Source organism: Haemaphysalis longicornis, unplaced genomic scaffold, assembly GCF_048455015.1.
Source record: "Haemaphysalis longicornis isolate Haplotype H1 unplaced genomic scaffold, Haemaphysalis longicornis Haplotype H1 scaffold_8, whole genome shotgun sequence".
NCBI classification, from domain to species: Eukaryota; Metazoa; Arthropoda; class Arachnida; order Ixodida; family Ixodidae; genus Haemaphysalis; species Haemaphysalis longicornis.
The window spans coordinates 17,003,107-17,028,913 of record NW_027526445.1 but is presented as its reverse complement, the minus strand read 5'-3'; positions in this window follow the sequence as shown (position 1 = coordinate 17,028,913).

Genomic DNA, 25,807 nt, shown 5'->3' with positions numbered 1-25,807 from the left:
AAGGAAATTTTATAATTGCTATTTACCAGAACTGGTTGCTCGTCTCACCTTTTTTATTACGTGTCGCAACACAACCGAATTGGCGTTGATCAATTTCGAAAACTAGCTCCATTCGTGGAAAGCAGTGGGCATAAGGTAGCATTTCTCTAGGCATAGATGCCTGTATGTGGTCTCTACATTTGGTTTTTCTTGCAGTCAAATCAATCCTTAACGTGTCTATCCGTGCGACCACTTACTTCCGTCGGGTATGCATTACCGCGGAGGTGGCGTCGACAAAGTTAATCTAGCCGTGCAAAGGAAGCGCGCAATGGACGCGATGCTGAGCCAAAACAGGCCCCAAACAACCGTCTCTCAAGCAGATCACAAAGACGATGGAATTGATCCCACAGTCGCGCACTGCGGGGCTAGCAGGCTCCGGCGAACAGGGAACGCAGGGTGATCGCCCCCATTCGCCGCGTCATCTACACAGCGCTCTGTGAGTGACGGACATTACGGGCCCGTCACAATACGGGAAAAGTCACTGCTCATCTTGCTCCATGGTGATATTCAAAAAGTGCCCTCCCCTTTTCAGCCTTTCAATCAAAACCACCATCTGTATCCCCGTCTCCACGTCTGGGAGTAACGTAGTCGCTAAATCGATGCGGTCTTTCTCTGCTTCTTTTCGGTCCCAGGTCCGATCCCTGGTGGTGCGAATAGTTTTATTTATCCTGGCTGGGAGTTTTTTGTCGCGCACGCCATGACGAAAGCGTTGGCGGATAAAGGTAGAAACCTTTGCTTTAAAAGTAGTGGGATAAGGCAATATATGTGGTGAGTCTTAGCTACGTCTGCACGCTTAAAAAACTGCAAAAAGTGCCCAGATGCAACAGCCCTAACCATTGACAAGTGCCTGGGGATTAAATGAGCTCTAACCCTTCCCAAGATGAAATATTTGTTCAATATAACATATCAAACCTCAAAAACAAGCAAGATTGCTTCAAATGGTATTGCAGTGTTAGCAGAATTAGCACACTACTGATACGTAAAGCTTGTGCTTCATGTGCTCAAGACGGTGCGTATTCGATTGTGAGGCAATGCGCATGAAAGCAGGTCCTCACTGTGTGCCTCTGGAAAGAAAGGGCCTTCTGAACTGATCAAGTTGATTTATCGGCTTTTTAAAACACTAGGAAACTGAAAAACAAGTAGGATCGCAGAATATTTTGAACCCCAATTTTGCCGTAATAAACAGAAGCGAAGAAACCACAACAAACATCCTGATCCGACTATGAGCCAACGCCAAGGAAGCAGGCCTCACAATGTAGAGGCGCCAGCCAAATACACGGTTTTCCATTCTAACGAATGTAAATTATTTTTGTATGATAAAATACTCTTAGAATAAAAACAAGCAGGAAAGCTGAATATTTTGTACATACTGTATATGTCATACAGGTGTGCAAATACACCTCAATGACCGTGCTGCTCCGAAAATAAAATTTTACTGAAGGAAGCTCGACTCATCCGTGCCCTAGAACCTTTTGAAAAAAATTTCTTCTACACTGTCGAAGGCGATTTATTTGTTTCATCAAACACACCAAACCGTGAAAACAAGAACGCTGAATATGTGGTACTTACAATTACCTGAATTTTCATATGCATCAATACGGTGCTAGCACAACACGTTGTCATTTGTTTTATACAACACTACAAAAGCAAAAAAAAAATACATGTAATATTGCTGATTGTTTTGTGCATAACCACCGCTCTCTTGGCATATAGTAAAGCGAATCGCGGCAGCAGCTGCAGTAAAGGGTGCGGCAGATGAGGCTGAATGGTGATATTGTCAAATTATGTGTCGTTTTTGCAGGTAAGCGTGATCCCTATCTGTGTTGCACAGGCGTTTTATCCCGAAACGCTGCAACGGCTTATTCATTTATTCTAACGCTGTAAAGGTCCTCTAATGAGGTCAGTGGCAAGGCGCCCAGGCTGCGCGTGTGAACCCGGCACTCGGTCTTGCAGCTGAGAACTGTCGACTCTACGCAGTGGTCAACGCCAATTCGTCACGGCACGTACGAGAGACGGATCGTCTAGCCGAAAGAATGCCGCGGGTCAGCCCCCCATTGAGAATGCAGACGGCGCCGCGGGTTACGAGAATCTTCGACGTGGCGCGTGGGGGAGGTGTATTACCGGCGTCTGAACGGGCGCCACACGAGACACCTTTGTTAACGCGCTCAGGTCGGCACGGTGCACAGTCGCCGCCTTTCGCCCTCACCCACCGGGGTCGCGAGCGCTTGCTCTCCCGCGTGCGGGCTGTTGACCGAAAGGTTGTGGCGCCTCAATGAAGATTGTGTACTGCGCTGAGTGACAGCTTTCTACGTGAACTTGGACCCTCCCTTACGCACGTACGAACACTACAGGGGCGTTCCCGAGAGAGCCTGATATCGTGGTGTTATAAGACCAAACTTGGCTGTTAAAATTGTTCTTGTTTGAGCACTGAGCTGGACAGTTCCCGGCGGGACAAGAAGCCTCGACGGTTAAAGCTAGGTTGGGATTTGTGAGCCCCCTAGGCTAGAGGTTAGGAGCGCGTCGGAAGTTTAGGGTACAGTGCCGTACGGGGGCTCTAGACGGATCCTGCGGAGAGAACAGAGTTTCGGCCGTCGTTTCTCGAGCGGTGTACGCTCCGAGGATAGGAGAGTTACACGAAGTAGAGAAGCTCGAGTGATTTCTACGCACTTGGAGCTGGCGTCTAGCTAGAGTTTGAAGTTTTTAGTTTTATTACTCTTGTACCACGTTTTTCTACTATAAATAGCTGTATATAAACTCTTCGTTTCCCTTTTCCAACTACAAGCGCATTGAGTTCGTCAATTCGACCGCCATCTACAAGAACTTCAACACATCGGCCTTCCAGCCTCCTGCAAAATCAACAGTAGCATGGCGGTTGGGTTCCTGATCGCTACCGGACTTCTTGGCAACGAACAAAAACCATCTCTACTGGCACAGTCGACAGGAATTGGCAGAAGCAGCCAAGTGCAGCGAGCGGACGCAAGCCCACCTCCATCGGCCACAGCCGAACTTCGCGCGGAGCTTCGAGGTCGAGCCAAGCCAGCGCACGGGAATCGTCGGCATGTAGTCAACGACACGGCCGCCAACTACTGAAAATGCGTGTGAGTGGTGTTTCTTGCGCTTTGTTGTGGCGGTGTAGGCTGAGTCTTAGGGTGCATGGTAGCCACGAGGAGCGTGTTGGCAGACATGGAGGAAACCGACAGAGATGGCGAGACCCAGAAAGCGCCACCTCAAGGAGCTGCAGCGGCAATAGGGGGAACCCGAGTGGAATCTCTAGCGCTAATACTTAGAAGAATGGAACTACAGTTTCAGTTCCAGATACTGAAACTCGAATCGGAGGAGCGGATCGGAACGTACAAACTGAAGCTCGAAGAACGCGAGCGTTTGCTCAGACTGGAGTTTAATCGGCATTGCAGCGCACGAAACCCGTCGGCGTGGGGTGCAAGGGAGCGGACAAGGTCTGGCATGGAGCCAGCTAGTTCTATGCTGACAGCCAAGTTGAACGGTGCCAGCAAGTGTTGTGAAGCTGAACTTCAGGTAAACAATGTAGGCGTCTGTGAGTCCGCCCACGAGGCCTGCGATTCAGCCGGGCTCATTTGCGTGGAGACAGCCGTTGGGATGAAGGGTGTCCAGGTAAGCGCGTCCAGTGATACCTTAGAGCGGTGTAATGAAGCGATGCTCGAACATGACGAGCAGACTCGCAAGCAAAATTTGGGGATGGAGCAGCAGCGCATTGGGCAGAGCCCTTCCAGCGGGCCCAGTTATGCACTGACACTGGAAGGCAGCCAGTTTTTTAATTTGAAGCCATGCGAGAACGAGATAAGCGGCCGTGGCAGCGCACGGGAATCGAGTGAATCCGCCGGGAACAGCTGCATGGAAAGGGAAGCAAGCATGAGGAGTGTTCCAGCGAGCGCGTCCAGTGTAAGCGCAGAGTCACAGGGTAGACCCTCTGCTCCGAGTGCAGGGCCGCAATTTACGTTTGCACCAGGCGCTGAGCTAATACATGCTGAACTTGCTAGCACGGGCAGTACCCAATCTTTAATCGGTGGACCGGAGGAGATATGTGGGCCACAAAAAAGTCTTGGGGCCCGCCCCGTTTCATTTTCCGCTCAAACGTTGCACGAGAAAGTGAACTCCGTGTCGGGCGTTCAGGAGCTCGCCCAGAAGACAAAGGAGAGGGAAGACGAGAAAGCGTGTGATGAACGGAGCGAAGAAGAGATGGAGTTGACGATCAGGTTCAGGAAAAGCAGGAGTTAAGGGCGGATAAGGGAGCTGAGAAGGTAGGCTGGGTTGAACCTGCAGAAAATAGAAGAGAAAGTAAGGGAGAAGGCGAGAAGACGGAAGATAAGGAGCAAAGAACATTTGAAGAGGGTAGGAACGGTACGGAGATGTCGTGTGGGTTAGGTAGTCTTGATAGTGAGAGTGTACCTAAGGAGTTGATGGAGAACACCAAAACGCATGCGCTAGGACTGCGAAACAAAGAATGAGGGCTCCCAAGGAGGCTAGGAAGGAGAGAGAAAAACCACGTGAGGAGACAGATACCGAGGAAAACGAGACGCAATCAGCGGTCTCGCAAGACCGGCGTCTGAAGTAGACTTAGTGTCCCTTGCGGTCATTACCGAGATTTGGTCTGGAGCCGCGCCGGAAGAATTGAAGCACCAAGTTCTGTGACCTGGGAGTGTGTCACAGGCCCGAGTTCTGAGTTGTGCCAGGACGAGTGCGTGCTGGTACAGCTAAAAAACTGTTTTGGTCATGCAGCTGCTCGGAATGCCCATAGTGTGCACGAGCGTGTTTCAGTAATAACAGAAGCTCGTGAGGTTGTTGCTGTGGTGCAGGCTGTACGTGAGGGAAAGAATGATCCCGAGGAGGTTTAGAAGGTCGTCGCCTTCGGGGGCCGCCATTCCACTCCAACGTCAACCCTTCGCTCGCGCTGCCAGCACGCAGCATTGCCTTACATTGTGGCATTGGGTTGGTATGGTCACTTGGTCTGTGGGACAGCAATCGAAGTCCTATTTTGCGATACCACTCCGTCTTCCCCGAAGGCGCATTCGCATCATGGGGCTAAATTGTCAAGACTTTCATTGACACTGCAACTCTACACGGTCCGGATCATCTGCAGAGGGGGCTAGAAGTACGCGAATGCACTGCCCCGCTTTCAGAATGCTGTTTGGGGAGGCTAGTATTGAATTGCCTCCCAGCCTTAACACCGCCACGACGGACGTGGACGTTCCCGTTCACCCGTCCTTCTCTTTCGGTGGGGTGTGTGGGCGGTGTTTGTGCGCGACGCGATGCCTTGGTTGCTCGATGCGTGCACGAATTGAACTTTCTGTGCACTGCAAGTCAGCTGAAGCACCGCTGAACATTCCCGAAAAAACGTTACAGTGCAACGCCATCAAGGAGAACATTTGCGCGCGTCCGCATAGTGACAACGCAAACTGTCGCAACGTCTTTTTTGTTTTCTTCAGAATTGGCCTTCTTCTTATCCAATCCTTGTTGCTTTTGTTCTTGTTGTTGAGTGCCAGAATGATTGTGTGTGTTTGCACTTATAGCGAGCATTAGTGCTTTATATTGAGTTGCCTCGTTGTTCGCAGCGGTTAAGCTCCCGCATATGCGACCCTATTTCTTTCTCACTCACATTTAGTGTTTGTAGAACTATTTTGTGTTTTCGGTTTGCCAGAGTATTCCGTCCCGTTTGAAAGGCTTGTGAATAGGTTATGTTTGAAATTTAGGTGAGACAGAGGTAATGTTAACTGAAATGCAGAAATGGTGGGGGGCTCATTCTTATTTATACCTAGCTCCTTCCACATGTTTTTTGCTGTTATCGCTGAGGGAGAGATGAATAGAGTGGCCCTTTTAAATTGGTTTCAAATTGACTGAACCAAAAGGTCCTTTAACCCTGCTAAAAGGGAAGTTGTAAAGGTCCACTCATGAGGTCAGTGGCCAGCGCCGAGGCTGCGCGTGTGAACCCGCCACTCGGTCTGGCGGATCAGCACTGCCGACTCTGCGCAGCCGTGGACGCGAATTCGTCACGGCACGTACGGAAGACGGATTGTCTGGCGGAAGGTATGCCGCGGGGACAGCCCCCCTTTGAGAACGCAGACGGCGCCGCCGGGTTCCGTGAATCACGGACATTACGTGTGGGGGAGGTGTAATTATGGGCGTCTGAGCGCGCGCCGCGCGAGACACCATTGTTAACGCTCTCCGGTCGCCACGGTACACAGCCGCCGCCTTTCGCCCTCACCCCTCGGGGTCCCGGGTGATTGCCAGCCCGCGTGCGGGCTGTTGACCGAAAGGTGGTGGCGCCTTATTGAATATTCCGTGGTGCGCTGAGTGACAGCTGTCTACGTGAACTTGGGCCCTCCCTTACGCGCCTACGAACGCTACAGGGGCGTTCCCGAGAGAGCGTAATATCGCGGTGTTATAATGCCGAACTTGGCCGTTAGAAATCTTTGTTGTCTGAGCGCTGAGCTGGACAGTTCCCGGCGGAACAGCGTCCCTACCGTTAACGCAAGGATGGTATTTTTGAGCCTCCTAGGCTCGTGGTTTGCATCGCGTCGGAAGTTTAGGGTACACCGCCGTACTGGCAACTAGACAGATCCTGCGGCGAGACAGAGTCTCGGCCGTCCTTTCTCGAACGGTTTGTGTACACTCCGAGGGTAAGAGAGTTAGACGAAGTTGAGAGGCTCAAGTGATTTGTGCGCACTTGGAGCTAGCATCAAGCTGAAGTTTAAAGTTTTTTTCTTTTATTACACATGTACCCAGTTTTCCTACAGTAAATAGCTGTATATAAACTCTTCATTTCGCTTCTCCTACTACAAACGCTTTGAGTTCGTCAATTCGACCGCCATCTTCAAGAACTTCAACACCACCACCCTGCGAGCGTCTTGCCAAATCAACCAGATCGGGGCGGTTGGGTTCCTGAGTTCTACCGGACTTCAGGGAAACGATCAAAAACCCTCTTTACTAACTCGTTGCTTTTAATAAAGCCACTATGCAAGATGCCCATTAAAGCGCAACAAGATCAATGCAATAAACGGCCACAGGCTGCATCCGCGCGTAATGTACATGACATTGTTGGAAAGCGCTTTGAGTAATGGAAACCAAATATGACATCAATAGAGAGAGTACAAGTCTCTGTGTATGGTGAACTGGCTAAGCTGATCTCAAGCGCCGAAAGGCTGAATGGGTTCAAAGAGGAAACAAGCTCTTATCACGAGAACGTTGTTGAAGGTAACAATGCCTCCAGTTTATAAACGAGGGCTTCAGCAAACCTGTACCAAACTTCAGGTGTTTTCACGTCTGAATAACGTCAAATTATGAGAATGTTTTGTACTTAGAATGATGTGTGCCAAGAGGTTTTAAAAAGTGGTATCTCCGCTAAGATTCTCAGGTGCTAACACTGGCATTGATTTCTGTTACACTTTTCCAAAAATTCTCCGCAAAACCAAATCATCATCGTCAGTGTCGGCTCTCTGAAAGAAAAAGATATTTTATTGCGAATGCGGGACCGGGGAAACTCAGTTTTAAGAATTCAATGTTCGCTGGAGCACAACGCCAACCGTTTTTAGAAGTGAGCGCTTGACAACTCCAATCAAAAGAATGTCAAAGCGGTCGCTCCTAAAGAAGAAAGGATGACAATTTCTTAAAACCCTACTGCCACAATAAGACAACGCTATCTGAGGACGGCAAGACGTTAGGAAATACTAGAGACTAAGCATTAGCAGTGTTTAGATAAAGTACGGAAGATCTGGGATGTTGCTCCAGATTTATGCTGTAATTAATTGCGTTCCTGTAACTGAACAATGCAGCCAATTCTCCAAAGGCCCATGTTCTTCGCCGATACATAATAAGGCGGGCAGCTTCAGAACCGATCAAGATGATGTAGTTTCATTCGTATCAAAGCGTACTTCATGTTTTCAGTCATCTTCATATTTTAGACTTTATTATCAAATTATCATTAAAGCTTGTTCGGCATTCCTTCTGGTGCGTTTGAGTGCAGGAAAAAGACGTTAATACCCATGTTGGTGCCGCACTTTTGGTATGTACTGGACTTAGGGAACAACGAAGAATGGATATAAATCTTCAAATAGCAATTCAATTCTACCTTCTAATAGCTCTATAAATTGAAATTATTAGGACCTCCACTACCCCTTCTCCCAATAAACCATTATAGGATGCATGAATAAGTCACCGTCGTAATCTTTGTCGGAATTCTTCAATTACCTAATAAACAACCAACCATACTTTCACCTAAAAATGCAAATTCAGTCACAATGCCTGATCTAAACGTCAGCCGTTTACACAACGACCTTCACCGGCACTATCAGATACACAAATTCCTCGTTTGGGTTTGAGCTATCATTTTTCACTCGTACGAGATTTGTGCCAAACGACAAGAGCATATGAGACAATGTGCTACACCCGTACGTGTAGCATTGTACGAACAATAAAGCGCTCTTGCCAGGTGATTCGCACCATGCACCTGGCATCATGGGTATTGTGAGTATTGACATTCCCTGGCCGCGAGAGCGCGCCAGCAAACGACGGAAACGAGCCGGCGGTGGAAGAGAAGACGACGACGAGGGGGTCCACGCTGAGCGGAGAGGACGAGAGGGGAGTGTGCCGGCGTTGGTTAGCTGCCGGACAGCGGCAAAGGAACGGGGCACAAGGATTCCTCTCGGGAGGTGGTTGGAGGACAAGCCAGGAGCGTGCTCGCGCCGCGCTCGGAGAATCGTCCAGGGAGCTGTTCCGGGGCTCCTCTGCTGCAACGCGGGGTGCCTGCTCCCGCTGCGTGATCCCGAAGCGTGTTCCGGGCCAAGATTTGGGGCGAGGCCTAGAGTGCCCAAGCACGAGCGCGGGAATCAGCGTTCTGACCTGCGACCACTGCGTCTCAACAGGTGACGTTCCACCGACGTTCCACACGTTCCATCGACGTCATTCCGGCCAGTGTCGAGTATACGTAAATGTGAGCGTGTCCCCTCATTTTCCCTTGCACTCAAATTTTTGTTCCGACTTGACTGTTGTCATTCCTTCGCGTTTCGCGTGTGCTGCATGCTATTTCCTTTAGATCACTAGTTTTTTTTCCGAGTGTTTGTGTGTCCTCAAAGGAATATATGCTTTTTTAGTTGTGCTAAACCCATGGCATCACTTGTCGTTGATCCTCCTCCACGGGCCACACGCCCGCCTGTTTAACACGCGGCCTCACACCTATGTCACTGGGCAGGCATACCACTAAACACGCTGTCAGAAGCGGGATGTGCTGGCCGCTAACCTCCGCCAGAAAGACACGTAAGCGCAACTAACGCTCTCGTCCTGAAGTAGCAGCTAACTTGCGGATTAGGCTGCTTCTGTCTCGCCTATGGGCCTTACCTCGACTAGAGTCCAGACTGCGACCATCTCGGGCGATTCATCCTCGTTGGCCAACACAAGCAGGGCCGCAGTCTCGTTCCAGATCACGGCACCTGATCTGTTCACCTTATCCTTATGGTCAGGCTGGCCGCCAAGGAAGATACGTTTCCTCTGATACGGGGCTGCTTCAGGGGTAAGAGATCGGCTCGAAGAATTCCAGATGGACGCACTGGTGTACCTCGTGGAACCCTAGGCAGAAGACATCCTTAAATCATTCAATGTGACCACTCAAGAGCAGCAATACATTGTCGCTGTGTTTAAGGGCTTCGATGACTTGTTAATACGTCGCCGAAATATTATCTACGAGCGGGCGAAATTCCACACCGGCGTTTTTGTAGTGTATGGTGATTACATCGGAGGTTTGTTCACAGCAGTGCACACACTAGCAGAGACTTGTAACTGCGGGGAGCTCATTGAAGAGATAATATATGACAGACTAGTTATGGGCCTCAAGAACCACAATCTGTCGCAAACTCTGCAGCTTGACCCAAGCCTAAACCTCATGAAGCCTTTAACCATCGCGTGTCATAACAAGTCCGTACAACAGCAGCAGCTAGAGCTCCTTTCGGCAACACCAAACACAACAGTAAACCTCTATGCGGTTAAAATACGACGGAATAGACCCACTAAAGAGCCCGCTGAAACTGCCTTAAACAACCGCATACCACACGCGAGGCTCCACGAAAAACGTCCCATCGTGTTTCTGGTGTGGCAAAGAACTTCGCGCGAGGACCACATGTCTTGCTAAAGACAGCATCGGCCAGAAATGCAGAAAAAAGGGTCATTTCTTAACCGTTTGCCGTTCGTCAAATGCTCTACAAAAAGTCAAGCATAAGCCAGGTTTCCTGGGCCTCACGGCAACGACGGCTTCAACCAGGTGAGAGGACTCGCCCGTGGTTGGGTCACAAAACCTAGTGTTGAAAATCAAGACGGGAACGGACGAGACTGCTATCCCGAAGAGAATTCCGACAGCTCTTCAAGCACGTCGTTAGGATGGAAAGTCTCTGCACATTTCAGGAAGATTAAAGCTTCATTTTAGGATCAACGGCCAAGGAAGCCGGGAGATGTGTATATACCCCCTGATCGTAGCACAGCCCTACCTGAACACCAGCCATCACCAACCTTGCTTCGTTCCCGCAGTAAACAAAGTGTTGGAACCATTTCCACTCTTCGAGGCTACCAGGGCAGAGGTTTAGCGAATAGGCTCGGAAAGTTTCTCACAGCTGATTCAGGAACGTTATTTGAGTCTTGAAAAAATGAGCTACACCTACGGTTACTATCAACTGTTGAAGCAGGACATCGAGCATAGATCTCCTGAGTACATGCCGGACCCGATTCTGTTCCGGGTATCGGTGACACCCTTAATTCCCCTTGGTGGCCCCTTCATACCCTCGCGGCCAGCAACGCCCGAGAGCTGAAAATTTCAGCCACCCCGCAGCTTCTACGCCAACACCAGCGCATCGCCCGCAGCATCCGCGTGCCCGCTCGTCGCACCCAGCGACAACAAAACCGCGAGGCGCCCCTGCTGACCTGCGCCCGCGGCACCCTCCCGGGATTACGAGCGAGCGTGGTTCAACAACTTCTCTAACGACCCGGGTGAATTGCTGCTCGAGCCTTCGGTCTCCTGGGTGACTCAATGCGAGGAGTTCTTTCGAACAACCAGCGCGCTGGAGCGGCACCCTGCGGCGGGTGAAGAGGCCCGTGCCGCCATCGGAGGGGCATCCACAACGCAGCAGCGCAGAGCATCAGTACAGCAGCAGCGACCACCGGGTAAGAGCCAGCTTTCAGAAGACAGCCCGAGCAACGAGTCACCACCCGCATCGACCCAGGTTCACCTTTCGGACCCGGCAGCGGTGGCCAAGGAGCAGCAGCGAGGAGACGCTCGCCGGAATACCAGAGACGACACGCGCCGAGGCGACAGCTTTCAGAAAGGTGACGCGGACGAAAAGAGGCACGTTGCTATGTCTATACAATCGCTGAGCGTGAGGCGGCCGAGCCGGAACCTTGCAACGGCTGTGCAGTTCAACCAGTAACATTCCTTGGAAGGAGAGGATATGAAGGAAGCTGCTACACCCTCGGGTGCAATGTAGTGAAAAAATAAAACCATCTTGCCACACACCTCTCGCAATGCATCTGACGTCATGCGGGCGTCGCTGGGCAGGCATGCCATCCAACAGAGCACAATCATCGACCTATATTGTCTAATCGAGTTGAATACCTAAATTTTAACGTCACTCGTATTCATACAATGTAAATTGGTATAATGTGTGATGCTCTCATTACACTCCAGCCGTTCAGCCACCAACTTTGAGTACGGCGCCCCACCTGGGATGGGTCACTCACGTCCACTGATGTTTCAAACTGCAGCCATCTGGGCTGTTGCTTTTGGGCCCCCGGATCCTACGACCTGTCTGCCCCCCCCCCGCTTTCCTCTCCCTGGCCTTCCTTAGCCTTTCGGAGGACAAACTTTGAAAAACCAGCGCTTCAATCTGGCAACACTGAACTTCCATGTTATCTCTGACGTCACCGGGGAAGCATATAAACGCCAGCCATCAACCACCTACTTCGGGTACGGCGCCGCATCTGGGATGGGTCACTCACGTTCACTGATATTACAGGTTAGTTACATAAAGAATGATTCTTGTATCAAGTGTAGTCATCCCTCTCTGATTGCGGCTTCGTGCCCACCAGAGTTTTGCGACGTATAAAAGCGATAATTGTGTGTATTACTTATGTTAAGACATCTTGAGAGCATTGCTCATGCTTGCCTGCGATGTCTAATCGAACGTGAGACTAAGGAGTAAATCTGAAGCTGATGCCTTTGCTTCAGCATCAGAATCAATAAAAAACTTAAAGATGATCACGCTGCCATATCAGTGTTATGCAACGATACAGAAACTGCTAAAAATCATATCAAATTACTGAATGTTATAATCCCTGCGCTCGAGGCAACGTTCGCATCAGGAAACAACGCCGAAGGGCCCAGTGAAAATTATCTGCTCAAAGTTTCTGATCGGTTGACTGAAATCACGTCTAGATGTGACGATGCTGAAAATAGGTCGCAGCGTTCAAATATTCTTTTCTTTTGGATTGGAGATAGCGAAGCAGAGGAATGGGCCGATAGGGAGGTGGAGATAATTACTTCTGCTCTGAACTGCTTGAAGTAACGTAAACTAGTTCGCAGTTTGATGCAGTCGGCAGGCTCGGTATGTTTACGGAGGGGAAAAATAGACACATTATCGCAAAAATAACTTTCTTCATGGACAAGCCGCAGATATTGCCCCCTCCACGAAACTAAAGGCACGGCGTATTCCATCGGCGAAGATTTCTTGCTGACAACACGACATGCTAGGCGCAAATTGGCGGGCTTGGCAAAAACCCAAAACAAACCCTTCAGAATAACTGTTGACCACCTACACATAGATAAAAATCCTCCGTCTGTGACACCAACACTACCGCAGTTGTGCTATCTAGCAGATGCCTAAAGGCGAAAATGGCATGCAAGATCAGAATAAAATTTTATTTCAAATCATTGCAGCATTATCAGTAGCATCCACTAATATCCGTAGCCTTATTTCGAAACGAGACTCAGTTTGTTCGTTCCTAGATGACACTGAATGCAACATTCATGGAATTACCAAAAACATAGGTTTACCCTAATATTAGTTATATAGAAAATTTTCATGACAATAAGAACATCCACATTTATCGAAATGACCGTAAAAATAGGCGTGGCTTAGGTGTACTTCTTGCAATAAAAAAGACTGTGCAGTCACATCCAGGTCATTTGCACTCTAACATAGAAATTATCTAGGTGGCGTGTGTTACCAAGTTCACAACCTTAATTATCGGCAATTGCTACCGGCCACCTGATTGTAGCCATTCATTTGTTGAGGACTTGCGCAGTAGCCTAACCGAGGCCGCCAACCTATGTCACGCCGATGGTGGTTACATATTCGGTGACGTTATTTTCTCGCAATAAATTAGAATTGTTTGTCTTCCTCTTGTTACACTTCCATGGGATTCATTAACCTTGCTTTAGAATTTATCTCATTTCAAATCGTGAATCAACCCAGGCGCGGCTCCAAGATCCTCGACCTAATTCTTACGACGCCTCCTGAAACATTAGGTCCCGTACTGCACACGGATGGTTTAAGTGATCACAGCTTCTTTTAAGTAACCCTTAACATTACGCTACCCTTCTCCGGCACTGACAACAATAAGATCCGCAATTGCAGTAAGGACAACTGCAGCCAAATTACCTACAAACTCGAAACCTTTTACACTAACACATTCCTACAATTTTTCGACCATACTTCAGTAAACGATAACTGGGTTCTGTACAGAGAAATATTATGTGTTTTAAATAATTGGTACGTACCGCCTATTAAAGTAAGAAACTGATAAATTGAACCCACAGTTAAATCGAACCAATGTCTTTCCGACAGATTACCAATTAAAAGAAACGTTTATAGCGCACAGCCAAAACCCACGACAAACCCTCCGCGGGGCACGCATGCAAAAACTGTACAAAAAATTTGAACTCAATTTTTTCCATGCAGCTGGCCGCTGATCCCAGCTATTCCTAGTTGTGTTTTCAGTCCCGAGCAGTGGTATGGGTGTAGACATGTCTACATTTCGCGCACGGATCGGGTCTTTTCGGTCTTGCCGTGAGAGCACAGGTTACCCGAGCGCTCGTTTAAATGGCGCGTCTAACCTGCTGCGCTTTGTTAGCCCGAGACCATGTGTCTTGTTGGTAAGCACATGCCTTCCGCTGCTGCTACTTTGGGCAAAGAACGTGGAAGCAAACCCTTGTCCTAAGATCAAGAGATGTTCTAGCTTTGATGAAACATTTTTATGAAGACGTATAGCCACACTTACAGAAATAAAACAACATATTGCAAGCATTACACCAACATTCATAAAATGTAGAAAGGTCTTAAAGAAATGTCGTCAATTGATTCAAAGTGTGAAGATGTAGGTGATTCAGTTCGCGAAGTAAAATAAAGCATATCAAAAGTAAATGGAGAACGTGTTGATTTAATAGATGACATGTATAACAGCATAACGAGGAACAACATCCTCAGACCGACAAAGATTACAAGGAAAAATAATGGTCAAATAACACCTTTTCACGCATCTTGATATACAAGTTGGTGACATCGAACGCGCCCATCGCGTCGGTAAGCGGCGCCCAGGTTTTCATCGACCAATTTTCATCAAATTTCTAAACTTTAAGTCCAAAACGTAGTTTGTGCGCTACGTGCCGAAGCTAAAGAACTTGAATTTTCACAAGGTGTGGACTGACGAAGATTTTTCGCTGAAGGTGCCGATGGCCCGTAAACGGTTGAGGGACTTCGCAAATCTTCTCCGCAAGAAAGAGAGTGTTATTGGCTTCGCTTCAACTGTTTGTACATTTTGGACTGCGTGTTGCGATTCAATTTTGTCACCGATAGCGTTGTCGAGGTAACTACCACACATAGGAATTCACTCCCTATGCAATGAAACCCCCAGAGAGTGCTTCTAATGTAGCCTGATCACACCAACCTCCCGCCTATTGACGAACTGTCTCGTCTAATAGGAACTAACTCACCAAATCCGAAGTATCATTGCTCCTAATAAATTTGAGGAGCATTTAAATAAGCTAGACAACCTAAATTCTCTTGTACACATGCTCAGCCAACATTTTGATCGGTAAGAAAACGTGCCTCTCGTACAATATTTCCAACTCTGAACATAACGTTCCTGCACAGTTTGCACTTTTCCGCCAAAACAGATCGGTATCTAAAAAGTGTAGGAGTAATTATCGCGTTAAAGAAGACTTTCAACCGTCAGTTATCGCCTACCTACGACACGTCTATCGAAGTTATTTCGGTAACTGCGCAGTCAGCTCACATCAATATTATTATCGGTGCCTGCTACAGACCATCCGATAGCGGACCAGAGTTTTTCGACTTGCGGTATGACTCCCTTGAGTATGTGCATACCCATTATACAAAAGCGCGTTCTTATTCTGGGCGGTGACCTTTCGCTGGCATAGACTGGTCTTTTTCTGTCAGCAGTAACAGCTCCCACCGCCATGAAGGGTTGCGTTTTCTACATTTGACTCACGTTCATTTTATGACCCAGTCAGTAACAGAACCAACACGTGGCCACAACATTTCAGATTTGCTTTTCACTAACAATTCTGAGAAAGTGTTTACCCACGTGCTTGAGGAAATATGCCACCATGACACAAATTCACTATCTCTACAACGCGCAGGCAAATCAAAGGTACCTAAACAGTTATTCAACTACGCAAGTGCCGACATCGACAAGATGAACCGTATGCTAGATATCTTTATAGCCATATTTGAGTCAGGTTTTGAACATCGCACTACAAAAAAAAATTAGCTTCAATTCCACGATACACTAAAAAAATAGAAGGACGCATTGTCCCGAAAGTAACAATCAGCACTAAAATAAACTACGCATGCTTCACACACGATGTGAAACGACGCTTAAATAGAAAAAAACGAGCATTTAAAATGGCTTCTGGAACTAATGGTCAGGACGATTGGCTTAATTATAACATTTTTTGAAAACAATCTGCCACCTCAAAAAAGAATCCAAGGATATATATTTTAACTGCACTTTAACTAACCTTTTGCAAACTGCCCCGGAAAAATTCTGGCGCGTGGTGAACCCTGCAGCCAACTCTTCCAATTGAACTCTACTTGTTATCAAGGCAAGGCTCTTTCACTAAAGGAAAGCGCAGAATGCTTCAACAAGCATTTTGCAACTGTATTCAAAGAAGAGCTTCCACTTGCCTCATTGACACCACACAACCTAACATTCATGAGCCTTTTTCTTTAATTACAATACCTGAAAATGGTGTTGCATGAGCTATACAGCGACTTCCTTGTAAGACTAGCCCTGGGCCCGGCGGCATTATGCAAAACTCTTAAAATCAACCTGACACCATTCAGCGTACCTATTGTCACGCATTTTTCAGCAATCGCTCGACACGGGCTGTGTTCCGGAAAACGGTAAATACGCCTTTGTTAAACCAATATTCAAACCAGGCATAAAATTCGTGCCCCCACCATTACCGTTCAATCTCTCTAACCTGTAGTTCTTGCAAGCTATTAAACACATTATTTACTAGAATATATTTCTCATTTGAACAGAAACAACATTATCATCCAAAATCAACACGGTTTTCGGAAAAACCACTCTTGCAGCACCCGACTATTGGAATTGTTGACAGACTTGTCGAATTCCCCCCTTAGCTCTGCTCCTACAGATGCTGTTTTTATCGAGCTTTGGAAGGATTGTGATCTTGTCAAACATATTCGATTACTAACAAAAGTCCGCAACCTTGAGCTTGATTAGAAAATATCCCATTGGATTCAAGAGTTCCCCTGTAACCGGTCACAGTCAGTGACCGGTTACCACTTATTTTCCAGAAAGTGCATTGTAAAGTCAGGAGTCCCCAAGGGCTCCATGCTCTAAATCGTTATTAATATTTTCGGGTTACAATTACTACATTGGATGTAATATATTTTCTCTAGGCGTATTCGCAGACGATTGCGGTATATATGAGATTACCGAACCTTAAGACGTTAAAATCCTACTGTTATATTTGTTTAAAATAACAGAGTGGTGCAACTTTTGGCAGACGGACATCAACGCTGAAAAGACCACAGACATTAGATTTACTTCCGTAGCCAACCCCTCATCCGACAGATACATAGTTAACAACACCGTATTGATACCGTTTCTTCGAGAAAATGCTTTGGTATTTTTATTAGTTCCGAAGTAACCTGAAAAAGTCATTTTGAATATATTACCACCAAATTGTTGTAAAACTCGGTTTTTGAGAACTCGGAAACTAAATGTCATTCATATACAACTGTAATCACGCTATCACTTGACTACGCTTCAACCATCTGGCATCCACACACCGCAATATTATCCCATATGCTAGAATTGTTGCAAAATAATGCAGCTCGATTTTTCACCCCCTGTCATTCTCGCCACCAATGTGTAACAAGTCTTAAGCATTCTCGGAACGATCCTTTGCTTGCCGCGCGCAGAAAGTACTCCCGTATTTTTGTTTTCACAGGTTATAACATAGTGACTCGTCATTTTCCCGAACATTCATTACCCGGCTTCCTATGTTTCTGCTCGCGACGATCATGTACATAAGGTCAATCCAATACACTCGGGCGCTTAGAAATATCAATTTTTACCACTTTTTTATCCATAAACGAGTGGAACAAAATACTCCAAAACATCGTCGCTATTACAGAACCGTCGCTTTTCCAATGTTCACTACTAACTTACTTAAAATTCGACAATATATTGTCGTTACCATTTAAATTAAATCTATAACGTATGCGTAGAGAATGTTTATTGCTCTTTCTTGCAATATATTTGCTGTTATGGTGGACTGCTTACTGTGGTTATTACTTGCGGTGTTATTAGTAATGTATCTTGTGCTATTGGCGATTTCGATTACTATTATCACTCTGTGACATGCTGTTTTACTGATGCTGTAGTAACCTTCTGTATGCAGCCCCCCCCCCCTTATAATTGCCGTCTGGGCTCTTAAGGTATTGATATAAATAAATAAAGAAATACTTTGTCGATTTACCTTCTCTTTTAAAACGAAATTATAAAAAGTTCTGGTCACTTCTTTCTCCGAAACATGTTGGCCAACCAATATCGCTAGTAGATAATAACTCTGTTCCCTCCTCAAATGGTCAGTGCACATCAGCATTTAACGCATTTTCCTCACCCGTTTTCACCCTCGAAGACCACTCTGACGCAGCATATGTTCCCGAATTTGACATCCTATACATAGAACTGAATGAAATAACTTTCGAAGGTATTGCAACTCTAGTTAATAACCTCAAGCTATCCAGTTGTACAGGTATTGGCCACATCAATTCCAAAATTTATAAAAACACCGCAACTGTTTCTGTAAATATTTGTAAGACCTTTTCTAGCAATCACCATCGACTGTTCAACTCCTCTCCGACTGGAAAATTTCTAAATAGTACCTCTGTTTAAATTCGTAATGTGCATTCACCCGAAACTTAGCATCCCATTTCCATGGCTTGTATCCACTGCAAACGCCTTGAACATGTAATGGCTTCGCATATTTTTCAAAACTAAAAATCAAATAAGTTCCTCTTTCACCATCAACACGGATTCAGGAAACGGTCTCTTCTGAAACGCAGCTGCTAGAACTAACAACAGAACCGCACTCTGACATGAACAGTAAACTTCAGACTGGCTGTATTTTTTTTATTTTTCCAAAGCTTTCGATCGTGTAGTCCATTGCCGTCTTATTTCTAAATTTTTTGCACTCCGAACATATTGTCTAACCCTACGTTTACTTCGTAACTGCCTTTCACTAGGTCAGCAGTTTACTGTACTTTACAATTCCCACTAGTACCTTTCCCACGTAACCTCTGCTCTACCACAAGGGTACGTCCTTGGCCCCCTACATTTCGTAATCTATATAAACGATCTGCCAAGTAACACTTCATCCTGCATGCGAATGTTTGCAGAAGTGTGTATGATATATCGTCCTATACGTCCCCCGACCACCACTTAAACCTGCAAAACGACCTACATCAAATTAGTGGCTAGTGCAACAAATGGCTAACGTCACTGAACGCACAAAAATGGAAAATGATATCCGTTACCTGCAAGCAAAACATTTATAACTATCGCTACAGCATCTTCCTATAAGTACCTTGGAATCTACTTCTCACATAATCTCTCCTGCTCCCACCACTCTACCACCATAAGAAAGAAAAATTCCAAATCTTAGGATATCTACGTTCTAATTTACAATGCAATCCCACTCACGCCGTCAACTAGCATATCAAACCTTCGTCCGCCCACAGCTTGAATTTGCCGCTTCTATCTTATCCAATTACCACAACTACTTAATATGCTAGAAGCGATTCCGAATAGTGCGGCCCGTTTCATTTCATGCAATCATGACTATCAAAGGAACTTAACTCAAACAGGCTTTCACTTCTACCCCTGAACACGTGCCGCGACATTTTTTTTTTGCCTCTTTTAAAAATACATGTACAGAAATTGACCTATCCCAGTTCACCTTGATGTTCCTTCCATTAAATTACGTAGGTTGCATAATCACCCCAGTTTTACGTGGTTTCATGGGTCAACTTATTTATTCAACTCATCAGCTCTTCCTCGCGCCATACGTTTGTGGAATAGTCTCCCAGACAACAAGGCATCTGTACAAGACAACAATATTTTCCATCAATTGCTGCCCATTCTTTTTTGGCAATAAGGTCTTACCACTGTTTTCCACTAGTTTTGTTTCAGCGATGTCCTGAGTCCCTCTCTTAAACTTTAAATTTATTCTGCTTGACAACCAAACTTGTCGTTCCTGTAGCGTAGCACATGGTTTCAATTTTTCGGCTTTTAATTTTTTTCATTGTCGCAATTTGTGCCTGAATACGGACGTTTTATACTGAAAATGTCGGTTTGCGCGCGCGAGTAGGTTTTGCATACTTTGTTTTTCCCTTTTCGTTGGGCTTAGAGAGACCTTAGAAATTACCTGGTGCGCTTCGTGTCCGATTAATTCGGTATCTTTGGTTGTTGTCTCCTTAGTCTACTACCCTCTGTGTGTTCAGATACTTTGTAATGATTGTTGGGTAGATTACTTGTGTGCGCTGCGTTTTAACTTTTCATTTTCATGTTATCATCTCCCAACTTACCCTTGTACTGCGAGTCTTTTCGTCATTGGTTATTCAGCTGCTTTTAACGCACGATTTTGTACTGAATGATTTGTAACTCCTAACGTTGTTGCCTCAATTTCTGAATGTTCTGTACAGGGCCCTGTAACATATTTTAAACAAATAAACTTTCACTGGTCTTAGTCTCTAAACATTTACCTAAGAGAAATGGCCAGCACCAATAACATATTGATCTCATGTAGTTTGGAATTTCTACCCATGCCTTTCACACGCAATTTTTCTTTTACCAAAAAAGCCCGGATAACATGTTTCGATAACTATATACCTCGAAGTACATAGTCTTGGACTCGACACCATTTCGTCAGGTATTCAGACATTGGGTTTTGATAGAATTGCTCGACCTATTGCTTGAATACAAAACGAAAGCCTCAAATCTTGTGTGTATTCCCTACTACCTATACATTCCAAAATGGTGCCGATTTACGCCAACCCAAGCGAAAATAAATAAAGTATATTGACATATATCTATTCTGCCATTCGTAAGCAATGTAGCAGAAAATGTTTTGGGATGCGACTCACCATATCTAGCGAAGTTTGCAGTTTTTGCCGCCGATTCTATTTATTTCCACCCTGGATATTTCGCTATGCTTACAATCACGTCCTCCAAAGATAAAGTAAAAGCATTATCAGTCCCGTAGACATGCTCAATAACTTTTCATAGCGCAACCAATGCATCTGATTCTTTTTCACTGCATTTTACTAGCGGAAGTAGAATCAATAGGCATCGCATAGCAACACCTCGAATATATAGAAGTTTATTTGCCTAATCGTTTGGAAGCCGTTTTTTATGGCACACACTGTGTAATTTTTTGAAAGTTAATAATGCCTTCCTGCTAGTTTGCGTATTCGAACATATTTACTGTGTAATCTACATACTGGCTTACTTTGAAGCCCAAACAATTGAGAAATCTTGGTCTAAGCCAATGATACTAGCTAACGACAGCTGCAACAGTTATTTTACCGTGAAAGTACCACGCGATCTGACTCTATTCCGTTGGACTGAAAGTGACTGTCTTTTAATTAACGCAGCTAAAACGTTTTTTTTGTCTTCACTTCAAGTTACAAAAGACTTAATTTCGACTCGGTCCTAAATATTACTATTTCCTTTATTCATATAGTTAAGAATCGAAATTTGTGCGAGTATCTGTCGACTCAAATCTATATTCAACAAGCATGTATCACACATCAAACAAAAATTGTCCTTGGAATCTGCAGAGTAAAAACGCTCGTGCATTTTGTAGTTTATTAAACTAAATTTTGTTCTAATACGCGTTTGTTCACCCACCTCATTCACGCGGAATAGGGCAATACATATTCTTACTTAGAAAATTGCATATTTTAGAATATTACAACTGTCATATGGTGGGTAACGTAGAACACACTGTCCCAAATGAGTGCGGCCATGGAGCGAGATTATGCGTCCCCTTCCTCCTCGTCACTCAACCGCCTACCACACCAGCTGCTCCGGGCTGGGGCGAGTCCCTTGGCGTCTACGTTCCATTCAAAAGGTATGTACCCCTCCCGTGACATAACTCCCGCCGGTTAGGAGCACCGCCGCGGTGCTCATGTACCTGGTGCTGAAGTTTGGCGATAGGGCTTGAGACAGGAGACACGCACGATGTCCGTAGGAATGTGGCGTGACTTTTTAGGTTGAACAAGGGCTATTTCGTATGTTACGGGCGTAACCTCCCGGAGAATGCGATAAGACTAAATTCCGAACAAGAGTATTTCACAAAGGCCCACCTGGCGTGAGGGTGACCAATGAAGTACAATTCACCCTGGTTTAAAGTGGCGATCTTTATGTCTGCTCTCATAATGTGTCTTCTCGGAATGTTGGGATGATCAGAGGCGGGTACCAGCAACTTTATAGGCGTGATCTGCACAATCTATGGTGGTGCGGGCATAGTCGTACGTGTGTACAGGGGACGGCAAGACTGCGTCCAGTAGAAATGCTGGTTCGTGGCCGAACAGTAGGCAGAATGGAAAGCAGAAAGCCATCTTGTGACGTTACTAATAGTAGGCAAAAGTAACGTTGGACAGAGCCACGTGCCAGTCGCGATGGTCTGCGAAGACGTACATTGACAGCATGTCGGTAATTGTTCGGCAAAGTGGTTCCATCAAACCATTAGTTTGAGGCTGGTAGGCAGTGGAGAAAATTTAATAGATGGTGCAGGAGCCAAGACTGTCGGCAATTGCTTGCAATATGAAGGAGCGGCAACGATCTGTAAGGACTTGGTGATGGGCCCCGTGAGGAACGATAATGCCACGAAGCAGTATATCGTAGCTAGTAGGAAGCGGCCATGTGATTGCATAAATTTTGGCACAGTCGGCGGCGATGGATATTCATTTATTTCTGGACGTGGACTGGGGAAATGGTTCAACCAATTCTAACCCAACGCGGAGGAATGGTTCAATTGTAATGTGCAATATTTGAAGAAGCCCAGCTGGAAAATCATTGAGTGTTTTCCGTCATTGGCAGAGCTCGAAGGAGCGCACATAATGCCGCACAGATCAGTGAAGGCCGGGTCAAAAGAAGCGGCGTCTGATGCGATCGTAGATGCAGGAAACGTAGTGGAGACCAGCAGTTTGGAGGTGATGAAGTTGTTGGACAAGGTCCAGACTAAGGTACGCAGGAATAGCAAGTAAAGGTTCAGGGCCGTCAGGACGAAGGTTCCGACGATACAGAATTCCTTCTTTTAATTTGATCAGGCGAATTGAAGGCGGTCATGGTATTGAAATGGAGCGTAGACGAGTATGACGTTGGTATTCGTCGCCGATGTTGCCAAGGTCAGAGAGAGACATTATGCCGCGCTTAGCAGCAGCCGCTGGGTCAGGTGGATTGACGGGGTTTAATCTATAAGCAATGAGCATCCTGATGCAGGCGCCCTGACTTGGAGATGGTTGAGTAAAAGTACTCTTGAAACCGCAAAGCCCAGCTACCCAGCCGTACTGCGGGGTCTTTGAGTGACGACATTAAGCACAGAACGTGGTCGTGAGTAAATACCGAGAAGTAGCGACCATACCAAAAGGGATGAAACTTAGCCACAGCACATATTCACACCGCTTCATTCCAAAGCATTGAAAATAAAAGATACGAATATAGACATGCAGTTGCCACACTTGTTCAGTTACGTAATGCAAAATAAATAACCAACAATGGGAAATCATCTAAAAATGAGTCTTCGTATTCTTAAGTACCAATCAGTAATAAGGTAATACATACGGCTATACTCCACACAAATAACTAAATATTGGTAAACGTAACCGGTTCGTTGAAAAAGTAATTTGAATCTGCCAAAAGTGTACAATAACTGTGGCAACCATGCTGCCTATTTCGCAGCTATTTCAAAGCGGAATGAAATTTTTATGGGGTATAAAGGAACTTTTTTTAAATTTATTCAAAACTGCCCGTTTATCTATCCTCATGATGCTTATTGTTGTATAGAGTTTTCACTGCCATTCTCATTTTGTAATTTTCCTGCTTATCTTCCTTTCTGCACTATTGTAATGCTTTGTCAAACTACCATGTCTAACCTATTTCAATTTATACATGCACGTACTTACAACAGGTTGTCTTACAGCCACGCGCAATGTGACCGCCCCCTGTGTATACACCAATATAGGCTGTATATGAAAAGAATAAGGTATATTGTTTGGGTGCAGCGTCCCTTGGCGAAGTGGTGGAGCTACTGCTATGAAGAGAAATCCCGAGCACGGAACCAGGCCAATTGTTGAAGATCATAAAGACGACGACCGGTGTGGCGCCGGGCTGGATCTAGTACTGTCATCTGCTGTGTCGCTGATTTTTCGTTTGTAAATAGTGTAAATACAGCTAATTTTAACTGCTACTCTATGTCATCTTGGTGGAAGGACTACAACGGTCCCGTGAGGCGACGGAGCTTCGGAGCTGACGGTAGCCTTCTCAGGACACCACGCCTACCGTTTCTGGGCCCCACCATCAACCGGCCATGTTACTGGCGATTTTGGTGACCCACCCGCGGTATGCATTTTTTTACTGCACCACCGCCATAAAAACTGGGGTCCCAAGGTGATGCTGGAGAACATCGTGGTATATGTCAAGAGGACCGGCCTCACGTGGTATGATATATATGAACATCAGCTCACTGGGTGGGATATCTGCACCCAGAGTCTGAAGGGGGTGTTTGGGAAACCCCTCGGAAGTCAGCTGGCTGCGAAGGAAGTGCTTTCAACTTGTGCACAGACGGCCAAGAAGCCGTATAGAGCCTACACCCAAGATGCCCTGGCCCTTTGCGCCATGGTAGATCCCACAATGTCAGAGTCCGACAAAATCGACCACATCTCTAAATGCATGGCCGTGGACGCCTTAAACTTGCTTCTTATCAAGAACTGCTAGACCGTGGATGGAGTCCTTGCTGAGCGGCGACGATTCGGGAAAGCGAAATGTCACCGCACTGTTGAAACCTACACCAGGCTCCCCAACACCGCTGCCACATCGTCTTGTGAGAGCTCACCACCTCATCCGCGCGACAAGTCTTTGCCCGAAAATGCGGTACGCATTGTAAACCGGGAGCTGGAAGCAATGGCTTCGCCGAACCTTAATTTCCCCAGCAAACCACGTAACACCCACACTATCCCTGATCCAGACCTTAGTATGGCAGGAGCTTGATAATCACAGACTCGGTTCTTTGTGCTCCGTAAGTGACCCTTGCACCCACGATCTTCCGCCTACCAGCGCTCTCCGTAGCCAGTACAGGCCTCCTGGATATCGCAACCGCGATGAACGGCATACACCTGACGACAAACGAATGTGTTCCACCTGTCACCGCGTCGGTCATTCGCGCTACTGTCCAATCCGCTTACAACCATACAACCATACAAAGATGGCCACACGTCCTGGACAGTGCAGTCCTAATATTATGCCCAACAACGATGACTCTGCAACGTCTGATCACGTGGCCCCAGGAATAACTAATACTAGTCTTTGCACGAACCCCTCGCTCGATGAAACACCTTTACCCCCATTACTACAGTTTTACAAGAGGGACCATAACTTTCCACCTTTACTTGGTCAAGATACAGTCCCTCGTTGTGCGTCGCATATTTTCGGGAAGAAAGTTAACAAAGAAGAATCTCCTTGGGAAGCTTTAAACGCCTTGAAGTCTCCTGAAGGCACCTGTAGGTCGTAAAGTCGAAACCCTGCCTACATTAAAAGGTCGAAATACTCATTCACCACCTGGAGCGCATAGACGAAAGCCAGAACCAATTGACGGCCAGTCTAAACGCCATTATTGACAAACAGAGTCAGCTCCTTCAGCTGACAAAAAATATTCTTCAGCGCTACAATGGGAGAAAATAGCCAGTCGTTTGCAACCGCAGCTCGACCACATCAAGCACAAGCACGATGGATCCTTCAATGGAATTGCAGAACATTCGCTCGCAAAAAAGCGGAACTCCTCATCCGGTACTGAACACGAACAAGACCCACCGTTTTTCTCCTACAAGAAACGCGAGATTCTATCCTTGCAATACCTGGCTACGACACATACCTGCGACCCACCATACCGCGGCGGAAGCCATGTCACGCAAGCGGGCGG